Consider the following 11,994-nt stretch of genomic DNA (forward strand, 5'->3'; position numbering starts at 1 on the left):
AAATCATGGAGATTCTCGTGCTGATGCTAAGGAATGGTTCATTCATTCATTCATTCATTCACACACACCCACAGCTCCTTCCGACAGCAGCCTGCACCTCCCTGCAATTGCTGGAGGAGGTTTTTGGATATTGGCTATATATGCAGAGCAGAAAGATGATTCCTCCTTGCAAATAAAGGAGTTAGTGGACTGTGGAGTCTGCAGGACAGAATGGTGCAAGCCAAATCTCCACTCAGTGCTTTGTGAAGACACCTGAGTTCCTGCATGCTTTGGAGGAGGAAGACACAAACATCTAGATATTTCTTGCATTTAAAAATCTTGCCCCAAATGCCCTATAAAAGACATATTTCTGAGCAGCTGTCCTACCACCCTTTTCCAGCCATGTCTGGAACATCTCAATGGGATGTTTTAGTCTCGGCTCTCTTTTGTGGGTACAAATAATGTTGGAGTATAACCAGTGAGCCCTCAGCTAATGCTTAGTCATTTCTGTCCACGTGTTCCTTGAGTCCCTCAGGAGGTGCCAGGGAGATCCTGTGGGAGCAGATGGGATGTCACCTCTGGCTTGCCATCCATCTGTCGTTGCTCCTCCCTGAAGCAGGCTTGTGTGTGTGCCCACTGAACCTTTCCTTGGCTCTCCTCTGTCTGTTCTTGGCAGAGACCTGGAGATCCCTATGAATTGTATTTCCAGAAAAGATATTTCCCAGGCATAGTTTCCAGAAATTTTGAACATTCGCTTTCAGTCTCACCTTCACACCTGCCTTTGCTGGTTGGAAGATAAATCAGGCATTTAGAGACATGATGGATGGAATGGGGCATGGCAAAGAGCAGGAAGGGCAGTCCTCTGCACTGTACCTTGTACACTTTTGTTTGAGCCCTCCAGGCAGTGCCTGCCTAGCTATTTCCCAGCATATGGCACAGTCTGAGTCCTGATCGTCCTGGGGAGGTCTGAACACATGGCAGGGGTTCATTGGCCTGACTGAGCCCTTGGATGTGGAAGCCTGCCATGTGGCTGAGCAGAAAGCAGAACTTGTAGGGCACAGATTTAGGGGCTGCATATATTTCGCAAACATCTAGCGTGCAAAACCACATTCACACTCTGAACACAGCCTCAGAATCTCACTTTTTTGGGGGTAGAAGCTCTAAAGCCTTCTGGCAGCTGTCATTTGTCTCAACAGCACCAGCATCTCACTCTCATCCCTGTTCCACAGGCCAAAACCGCCTCCTAGCCTGAGTCACTGTAAAATGAAGGACCAGATGTCCCCTTCTTGACTGCCTGTCCCTTAGCATCTTTTCCCACCACACAAAAAAAGAAAAAAAAAAAAAAAAAAAGGAAAAAAAAAAAGGAAAAAAAAGCAGCTTTGTTGTGCTGTTGCAAAACTGCAGAATACAGGAACTAGAAATGTAGATGCAAGGCAAGGTCAATCAAAGAGTGTTTCTCAGTGAAAGCAGCAGCCCAGGGACTCTGTGCCTCCACAGGAGTCTACAGCAAGGGGCTGCAGAACTGCAGTGTGCCAGCTGGGACTTCAAGAAACAACAAAAGTGCAAGCACCAAGATAATATGGCAAGACCTGGAAAGCCACGGATTGCCAGTTGAAGACTGTATGATGCTTCCTCAGCAGCTCCAGTGTCATACGAGGCCATATCCATCATTTGATCTTCCTGCGATGGCTATCAGTAGGAGCGCCAGGGCAAATTAGATGTAGTGCATAGCTCTGGCTGTGGCCCCTGGTTGTGAAGGTAATTTGGCCTCCTCGGCACCATCTGTTTGCCAGCCCTAAGCTAGGCTGTGTACTCCAGGGAAAAGAGACCTTTTCATTATAAGTGAAGAGTGACTGACCTCAACTGCACTGAGGCACCTTCTCTATATTTTATTTATATATTCCAAGCCAAGAAAGCTGCTGGAACACCTCGCAAAACTCAAGCCTATTAGAAAAGAGGAGGAGAAATGACTTCTCTCAAAGGAGAAGCTGAATGAATGGGCTCTAAATCATGCTGCACTAGCAGGGGGGTCCTGAGTCGCAAGTCCAGGGAATAGGGACCTCTACTGGAATGTGATCTTGCTGTTTTGGAGGAATGTTCTCTCTTTTGCACCCCTGAAGATGCATGGACCAGAAATTCTCTGTGCTATGCATCTTGTTCTAAATGCAGTAATTGAAGCCCTGCACATAGAGAGCATGCAAACAAAGAAGAAAACAGATTTAACTTCCTGATAACCTAATGACTTTTTTTTTTTCTTCTGGGGGATTTTGGAGAAATGAAACTACACTATTTGTGAGACTGTATTCTCTGCTTCAAATTCCTTGTGAAGCCATGTGCCAGCCTGCTCTCCAGCTGGAATTTCAAACAGAGCCTCTTCAGAACTGCTTGGAGCTGAAGAGCTTTCCAGATTGCACAGTGCTTTAAAACACTGGGAGATGATACTTTGCCAACCATATCAAGGTTAGAAGACCCCAGGTCCGTTGTGAAAATCTGCTCCTATGGGAAGCTGTGCTTCTGGCAAAGCAGTTTGGGTTGTGAGGCTGCATTCCTGGGTTTGCAAATGCAGGAGAGACATGGGTGGGTTTGTGAAGGAAAGCATGCGTGCAGATGTTTCTTAATGCAGATTGTGCAAGACCCAGCTTCTTCTCTCTGCATTTCTGCTTATTCAGACAAACTCCTTCTCTCCCACGGGTGCTCCCGTCTCTTCAACAGGTGAGACAATTTCCTGCACATAGCTGTCAGTCTGAGAACACAGGTTGCCGTGATGTTGTTATTTATGTGCAGCACTGGGGGACAGAATAGAACAGAGGCTTGGGGATTCACACACGCCTTGGCTCTGAACCAAAACCACTGCTTCACCTCCTGCCTCATCTGGGCTTTTCTTCTTCATTGGTCTCCCTTCCACGTGGTTCACACACACACTAAGAAAGCTTCCGGGTCCTGCAACTTCAAGATATCAGTGTGGTATTTCTGGTATTTGTGCCAGAGCTGTTAACAGTATCTGGCATTTTATTTGCATTTGTGGACTCCAGAGTTAATAGCTGTATTTGCATGGTCAGTGACATCAGGAAGGTGGGAATGATAGGAGAAGTGAGAGGCCTAGAAGATGTGAAGAGGAAACACTGAAGGAATGTGGACTGTCAAGTCTACGGAAGACATAACCTCATAAATCTGAAGGAATAGATGTTTCCCACTCCACTAGTGATAAAATAAGAAGTCAGGAGGTTAATCATCAGCTAGGGAAACTGAAGTTTGATGTGCGGAAAAACTTTCCAGCCATGAGAGCAATGGTGTGGGTAGCTGGATTGTCTGCAGAGAGTGAGGAGTCTGCGTCATGGAAAGCTTTCAAGATCGAATGTGCAAACCTCTAGTGTGCTCAGATCAGGTGTCAGCAGCCCAGCTCTCAGCATCGTTTCATAAAGAAGGTGGCAAGCAGATGAACAATCAGGAGACATGCATCATTTACCTCTCTTAGCAACCTCTTCTGATCATTTTTGTGCTTGAAGCTTTCCCAGATGCTTTTAGAAGCAGGTGACATGGAAAGACTTGTTTTGTGAATATCTGTCCTGCCTCAAATCAAGTCCTCCACTCTCTCTTCTGCCCTCTTGACAGCTATATGTAAGGTGGGCAGACAAATTCCCTGCCCAAGCTGCATCATGAGGAATGGCTGGCTGTTCCCCAGAGCAACGTAATACACCATACAGGAGACTAACTTAAGGCATGTCACAATGAAATGGTTTGAGAAGCTACCAGACCCCACTGGGAATAAACAGAGGAACAGTGTCTATGCAGCTGAGTATCCCTGACTATTTAGTAGTTACACTAAATAGACAGCAGCATGAAAAATGGCAGAAAAGAAACATCAAGTGTAACAAAAGCAGACCACCAGCTTAGCTGTTGACTGAAGTAGAAATTACCAAGGCAACCATATCATGAATAACAAACAAGTGTAGACAGTCAGCAACCCAGGGCCGGTGAGGAAAGAATAAATATGTATGAATGGAGGGCTTGTCTGGGAGGAGCTGAACTTGGTAAAGAAGCAGAACCTGGGGAGATTCAAAGGGGCAAAAACAAGAATATAAAATAAAGCACTAGGAATGAGCTGTATCAGCCAGGTCTGAGGTCTGCTAGGCCATTCCCTGGCTCATTGCAGGGTCCAACACATTGTGGCGAGGGCTCTAGGAGGACAGAACTGGCTCGAGTGGAGTGTTTGCACAAATCACAGTCAAAAAAGCAAGGACACGTCGCATGAAATCCCCTCCGAAGACAAGCAAGACAGCTACAAGTCAGGATGTAGGCGGGGAGTTAGCATGGTGAAACATTAGCTTTATTAAGGTTAAAGGCTTCAAACTTGTCTTGTTAGTTTCTGTAGGCTGCATACATCAAGGCACGTTTCAAGATAATCAAACTGTCTGTTTCAAAGAGAAGAATGTTAAAATTGGATACGTTTTTATCAACAGGGACAGAAAATGTCTAGGAAACATGAGTAGTGGCACATCTTGAAATGCTTACAAACTTGCCCTGTTTTGTTGCATTCCTCTAGGTTTGCGCATCAAAGCGTGCTTTAAAAATAGTCTGCCAGGCTATTTTTAAGGTACGAACACTTAAATTGGATACCTTTACATTGCTAAAGGCCAAAGATTTTTTAGTGTACCATCACAGAGGTGCATCTTTAGGCATATTGAACACATACCAGGCGTACTTGGAGGAGGCTTACCCTGGCCTCTAAGAATGAAAGGACTGTGACCACATTATGGATCTTCAGGTGTGTTTCTGGGTATTTAAAATGGAGATTTTCAAGCAGCTACAAAAAGAATGATTAACTGTTATGAAGTACTCATGATTTGTCCTGAATCTTACTCAGTGATTGGTTGCTAAACAAACAATTGCTCACTAAGCAGATTTTCACTGATAGCCAGTACAAAGTTTTTCCTTTTTGATAAGGAGACATGACAGGTCTGTATACACTTTACTCCTCCATATCATAGCAGACAGCTTCATTCATGCTCACAGCAGCAAACCTTCAGGATTAACTCTTTCATTTAGGTTAGGATGCAGACCTGTCATACATCAGGGGAGCGATGAGGTTATCAGCACAGCTCTGAAGTGCTCCAATATTGGTTGCTGTTGTTCTTAAGAATTCACTTCAAACCATACCATCTCAAGAGAAAGGGTAAATGTCTCAGCTGTGGAGAGAGATGCTTCCTAAAGCATGTATTTTCCACAATCAGTGGCAAAAAGTATTTAAAAATGAGAGAATGCATTTGCTTCCCAAGCTTTCTGTGGACTGGGTCCAGTGCACAGTGTGGCAGCAGCACAAGCACAGGGTCTGCTGTGGTGCTGGGATTATTTTATTTTTTTATGTTAATCTTTGAGTAATATAGCCACAGTGCAAGGAGGGCACCTTTCACAGGTGTACATCTGTATTTGTACAGGATTTTGCCCACAAATTAACACTACCAATAAGATTTGGAAGACCTGATAGAATGTTTCCACAAATATTTGGTTAGGCTGCAGTTTTGAAAGACATGCAGGGGAGGTGAATGCTAAGAAATTAAACCCATATTAGGTGCTCAGTCAGGATGGGGATTCCGCCTTGTGCCAGAGCATTGATATAACATGTGGCTAGCATTTGAAAGCTGTCCTAGCAGTCAGCAAAGCAGCAAACCCCACCATTCTGGATGGTCAACAGAAACGAAGACCTACTTATCCAGCTCAAGTTGGGGCAATCCAGAGCATCTGTCTTGCTTCTGAATCAGCCACTTACCCTGAACAGAAAATACTTTCAGAGCTGTTCCTTGAATAGCTAAGCTCCAAAAGAGCAGCCTAAATCCAGGAGGTCATCTTAGAACAATATTTGGCGGGCCAAAGTGACTTAGCATGCTGTAAGGGACCATATGGAATAAGTTATGCTGCAGTAAAACAAACACTTGTCTCTCACATCCAGTGTTATTGTTAGCAACTTATTTGACCGAGCGTATTTCTCAGCAGCGACAATGACTCACTGAATAACAGGATAATACCACGAATTGCTAGCATGTTGTGGTCTGTGGCCACAGGAAGGGTTTTACTTTTACAGTATACATGTTGGCAGTTTCAGCACACTAACAGCAAATCCAAAAGTTTATTGCTGCATCTAGTGCAGAGGCACAAGATCTCTGCTTGGAGCCTTTCTGTAAGCCAAAAAGAAAGCATGGGAATATTTTTAATGTCATGCTTGCCAAACTGCAGCAAAAGCAAAGAGCTGAGAATTGGTTACCAGAAGAGGAGACGTCACCTTTACTTTGATTTTCTTCATTCTTCATTGTGTGGATATGGTGATCACTGGAGCTGGGAACCAGCATGAGAGCAGGCTGTCCCAAAGAAATGGACTCTGTGGTCCCCATATAAATATTCAACCTTGCTGCAGGTTGCTAATTTTGAACGTGGACATCAAAGCATGCTGATTTGGAAGGATGAAGAGATTGCAGGACAAGAGATAAGACTGGTCCATCAAACCCCAGTCCAATCATTTTGTAGAATAATTTGTATCCAGTGCACCTCAAAGCAGAGAAGAAAGCAAAAGGGAAGCATCTGTTGTGCAGAAGTTTCCAAGACGGACTCAAGGAAGTTTTGGTGGGAGGATAGAAAGGCAGCAGCTTTGCAGGACGCTTTCCTGCACTTAATGTATTTTGTTATTTATCCATTTTCACATTTTCATTTAGCTCACTGCTTTTGCTTATGTGAGAGGAAAAAGAAAAACAAGCCAAATCAATGTTCCAGTGAGAGGAAGGACAACTCTCTGAAAGGACAGGAAATGATGTGTGCTGGTGTCATGCAGGAGTAGTCTGCAACCTCCAGGGCATGCTGTGGTCTGCAGGACAACCTGGGAAACATCCCAGAGACAAAAGTTCTGCTGAAACATCCTGGACAGGATGAAGGAAGGGCTTGAAAGCACTGGGAGACTGAGGAGAGGAAAAGGGCTTTACACCTCATTCCATATAGCATATTCCCATGGGAATTAAAACAGTCCCAACATGTATCTTCCAGTCCAGTGGGGAAAATTCTGTATTCAAACAGAATCCCTTGGTGGAAGAAGCTCTAGAATGTTTGTCTTCTTTGGATATTCACAGAAAAGTCATTAAGGATCATTAAGCAGAGTTGAGCCCAACCCAGTTTGGGGCATGTATCATTCTGCTTTACTGGAATTTTGGCATTTGCTGGAATCCCGGTTCTGTGAGTGCTTTCCCTTCCACCTCTGCCCACATTTTTGTACAAATAAACTGATGTGGAGTTCTCCAGAATCTGGAAAAGGCCCAGATGGAGAGACCAGAAACTGAAACCTGTATTTTATGTTAGCAGTGTCAGAGTTCTGCATTCCAGGGATTTGGGAAAGATCCTAAGAGCAAACATCCCAAACTCAGAAGGAAGTTTAGCACTAAATGCAAAAGAAATCCAAATATATTGAAGAATGGAAACTAAAACAACTTCAGCTTTGCCCTGCAGTGACCCCATGCAGTAAGAATACAATTACGATTAGATCACAGGAACAGTTGGAGCCCTAGATAAGAATAAACCAAGTTTTGAAGGCCTCCAGACATACTGCATTGATTTGCCTATTTTCTCCCAGTGTAGTGCCAGAATAATACAGAGTTCCTTAAAGAATCAATTAAAAACTGAGTGTCAACTCAGAAATTGCCTGATTTACTTGTAAATTGGTGGAAAACAACACCACTACTTAAGGCTGTCATTTTGCTGCCTCCCTCCATAGCAGCACATGGAAGACTGGGGGGGATGATAACAAAATCTCCCTCTGTAGGATTAAATGTTTGGTGACAACAATGTCCTCTTCAGCACATATGGCTTGGACCACCTCCAAGCAAACCCCTTCCACCACCTGAGTGTCTGAGCATGTTTCCTTTGTTCTTTTCTGCGCTCTTCTTCCTCATGCATAACTGAGAGGTCTCCCATTCCTTCCTGGAAAAATACCTCTGTGCATCTTAGGGGAATGACTGCACTATGACCTTGAATGTCTTCACATCAAAACTGAACTTTTTAGGTAACGCAACTCTGCATTCATGCCATTTTTTTCCCTCTACACTTGTAAAGAGGCTTCCTCTGTGCACTGGATACCTTGCCTGCAAATCTCTGTCCCAGGTTTTCCCTTGTATGAGCACAATTCAGCAGCACCATGGCTCAGTACACTAACAAGATCCCAAGTCCTGAAAACCGAGTACCACAAAGAACTGACTTAAGTTTGCATTAAAGGCAACTTGTGTCATGGGACAGAAGTTTGGAAGTATTTTGTGTCTGTAAAGTGACTAAAAAGGACAACTGGATTTAGACCAGTGGAACGTTATTTACTCATCTCACCAAAATGTGCAGTTAGTTATTATACATTAAAGTTTTATAAAGAACAAAAAGCTTGTGAAGCTGGATAGCACACAGTTTAGCGCCATGGCACAAAAACGGCAGCAGTTTCTCCAAAGCAAAGGCAAATAAGTGTATTTTTAAGTCCCATTTGAAATGCTACGCTTATTTGAAAGATTGGTGGCCAAGTGCATGAAAGATGTTGAGTGGCTTTGTGCAGACAGCTGCACCAGCTGGCAATTGCAGGACATACTGTAGTGCCTTCATGTGGTGATCACAGCCTGCAAAGCCAGACTTTTCCCCAAATACCATTCATTTTGGAAAACTGCCCGTGCTGTGTTTATGAGTTCCCTAGTGAAACCTTCCCCAGGTCAATCGCTGTCCCACATCCTGAATATGCAGAGAAGAGAAAAAGAGAGCATGTTCTGGGCACAAGAAAACCAAAGAAGACAGCGGCACTTTTTCACAAGATTTTTGAAGCCTTACATTCCTCAGACATCGGCTTTTTGGTAAAATCAGAGGCAGGGCCATCCTGTAAAGGACCGTCATAAAACACCTTCTGACTTTCTGTGGTATGTCTTGAATGGGGAATGGTCATTCCTTCCATCTCCTTACTAGCTGGATGTGACACATCCTACAAACTGTTTTCCCTAGAAGAAAGGCAATAAAAAGTACTTGGCTGGATAAGCAAATCAGTCTGTTAGTGTGTCCCCAGAATCTGCTCCAATCTTCTGACTCATTAAGGCTCCATCATTCAGGAATCACCATAAAAATATTGAAGTCATTGAAGGGAGGAGGATGTACACTTGGACTGATGCAAGCCAGAGCCAGTTTGCAAAATCCTTGCTGAATGACATCATGGCATAGCCCTCCTCCATGTGATTTATTTTGAGGACTGTCTCTTCTTGGGCATACTAAACAGCACAAATGTCCTTTCCCACAAGAAACTCTGCATTCAGGACCAGGCCAACACAATCTCACTTGCTCCAGGTGCCACCAGAGTTGAGACAGCTTTCTCTTCCACAGCACCAGCAAGGACAGCCTCCAAGTGTGACTTTGCCTTTGGTGCCTCACTCAGTGAGTTTTGTGCCCAAGCTCAGCTCAGCATCCAGTGGGCTGCTCGTGAGGAAGAGGAGCAGTGAGTGTGAGCACCTTGCAGTGGGTGCTCAGGGACCACTTGTTGTGACTTGTTGCTGGTAAAAGGCTCCCTAGCAATATGACTACAAAGGTGATTTGACTATTTATTTTCATGCCCAGGGTCTCAGAGTGAGATCCTGCCAGCTTTGCAAAAGAGACCAAACACCAGCAATACCCAGGACTAATTGACAGTAAATATTTATAACAGCTAGTATGCTGATAATAATAATAAACTTTAGGGATGAAACAATCTGTATGGTATTGCTGCTGATGGAGGGGGGCACAAAGGAGAGGTCATTTGCAAGGTCTCGGTGCAGCTCTACCCAATGGCAATGGAAGCAATCCCAGTAAGCGAGGAGTGTAGGAGTGTCCTTTCATTGTAATAGCAGCATAAAGGGTTGTTTACTAGCGGCTTGATAGTAATTAAAAAGCTATTGGCCCCGTTTAGTTTAGGATTAATTTCCGTGCTTGCATTTCTAACTAAAGGCGATAAGTGCTTGAAAGGTACTTGTCATAAAAAATAGAAGTTTGTCTGGCACAGACAAATCTCAGCTGCAGCCTAATTGTGAACATTTCCAGCACATGGGAAAAACCAGGCAAAGGGAAGATAAGCAGCTCAGTGAGTGTGAAAGCCAGGCTTGTGGGAATGTCCATAGAAATGCTTGCTAAATAAGGGGAAACCAGGGCTGCACTCACAGACCCTCTCGGCAGCAGACTTCACTACGGAGTTTCAAGTGAACGCTCCCATTATATTCTCCTTATGTAACAACAAGGGAAAGCATTTTCATTCATGAATGGAAATGCTTATGACATTTGTGGTCTAGTAATTTCCCTTCATGATCATCTGTCATCGTATCTCTGGAAATCTGACAATTTCAGTCATATTCCTGATATTATGTTCAGCTCTTTCTGTATAATTTCACTTCACCTGCTCTGCTGTTTTTTCCAGTCTATCAACCATCTGAAAAATGAGAAAGGTTTACCTGGCACTTTGCAGTGTGAGCATGAATACCACGTTTTAACACCTGAAAGCACATGAACCGATGTACAGATGTGATTCTCTAGCGTTTAAAGAAAAATCTCATGTTAAACTGTACGGCCCCAAACCAACAAGATTTCAAGCCAAGGCTACAAGAGGATGATTATGCGGTGTGTTTTTTTTTTTGTGTGTGTGTGTGTGCGTTCTGTTTAACAAAACACTGAAGTGGAGAAAGCCTTTCTGCCAAGGGTATGCTTTGCTTTTTTTTTGCCAGTGCCCAGCTCAAAGAGCTAACGTGCTTCCCTGTGAGTTTGAAGGAGAGAGATTACTTCTGTGCTTTGGAAATAGTCACAATAGTGCACAGCTGTTTTCACTGGGGTCGACTTCCACCACGCTGTAATGACAGTTCAAGCCATACCAAAAATCCTCGCACAGGATGTAATCAACCTCAAATCTGGAGAGAAACATTGAGAAACTGCCTCTGAGTGCCAAGAAAAACAGCAGCCGTTTACAACATGCTTTTCCTAATGTCCACTCAGCTCAACCCACACATCAAACTGGACGTCTCAAAGCGAAAGTAGGGCAGACCAGAGGAGAAAAGCCCCTTGACTATTGTGAAGAATTTTCTAAGCAGTAACACTGCAGGGCTCAGGCACTGGGAGCCACCTCTGATCCCTCCTACCCCTTCATTGAAGCTCTAGCATGGGGTGTCCTGAAAGACCACATCAAGAGTGTTAAAATGCTTGTTTTCCAAGAATTTTTTTTCTTGCCTCTTTCAGACACTTGGAAAGTTTCTGTCCCTCCAACAGCAAAGCTGCTACACGTCGCGTTCCGCGCTCGGAGCTTAACTGTCTATGCTGCTACAGGAGCCAGCCCACAGCACCAGATTTACGGGTTTTCTCAGGATGCCGCGTTAACCAAAACCCTAATTATTCCCGAGAAACGCTCGAATCCATTTTCACTTACCCCAGCTGAGTCTCAGCAGTTGTGGATACAGCAGAATGGAAAAAAGCCCTCATATGATAGTGTCTCTAAATTTACCAGAAAGAAAGGAGCGGGGGTACTTGTCCTTTAAGTGTCTCTAAAGATGGTTTGCATAGCTGGATCTCAGCTTATCTATGCTTTTCTGCTTTTGCTTCCATACATGGATCTGTTCCCAACAGTAACTTTGAGCTGTCGAAAAGAAGCTATCTGGCAGCTTTCAGTTTCACCTGGCACATCAATGAGCAGAAATAAATAAATAACAATCTTTTCTGCTAGATCCCCTATTTGATTTGTACCCCTCTTTGTTTATTCCTTCTTTCTTCCTCCCTCCCTCCCTTCCTTTACCTCCCTTCCTCTCTTCCTTCCTTCCTCTCTTTTCTCTCCCCTTTTCCTTTTTTCTCTCTTTTTTTTTCTCCCCAGATTAAATTTTTTTTTGCTGTTATTTCCAAAGTGATTCTTAAGTGGGGGCAAGTAGAAATGACCAAAACAGATTTTTCTTCCCCCTTTCCTGCAAGCTCATGCACTTTATTCTCAGAAATATCTTTTTGTTGCTGTTGTTTTTTTGC

General features: G+C 43.9%; 1 protein-coding gene across 1 annotated transcript in view; it reads right to left on the reverse strand.

Annotated features, from left to right (window-relative positions):
* Positions 1-11,522, reverse strand: part of SLC8A1 (solute carrier family 8 member A1) — a 98,669-nt gene extending 87,147 nt beyond the window's left edge. The window contains exon 1 of the mRNA XM_042820680.1: positions 11,411-11,522. The gene's annotated coding sequence lies outside the window, so the exon portion shown is untranslated. The remainder of the gene's footprint in view (positions 1-11,410) is intronic.
* Positions 11,523-11,994: the final 472 nt, after the last annotated feature.

Source organism: Centrocercus urophasianus, unplaced genomic scaffold (genome assembly GCF_019232065.1).
Source record: "Centrocercus urophasianus isolate 14NV4802_14NV808 unplaced genomic scaffold, USGS_Curo_1.0 seq_10, whole genome shotgun sequence".
NCBI lineage: Eukaryota > Metazoa > Chordata > Aves > Galliformes > Phasianidae > Centrocercus > Centrocercus urophasianus.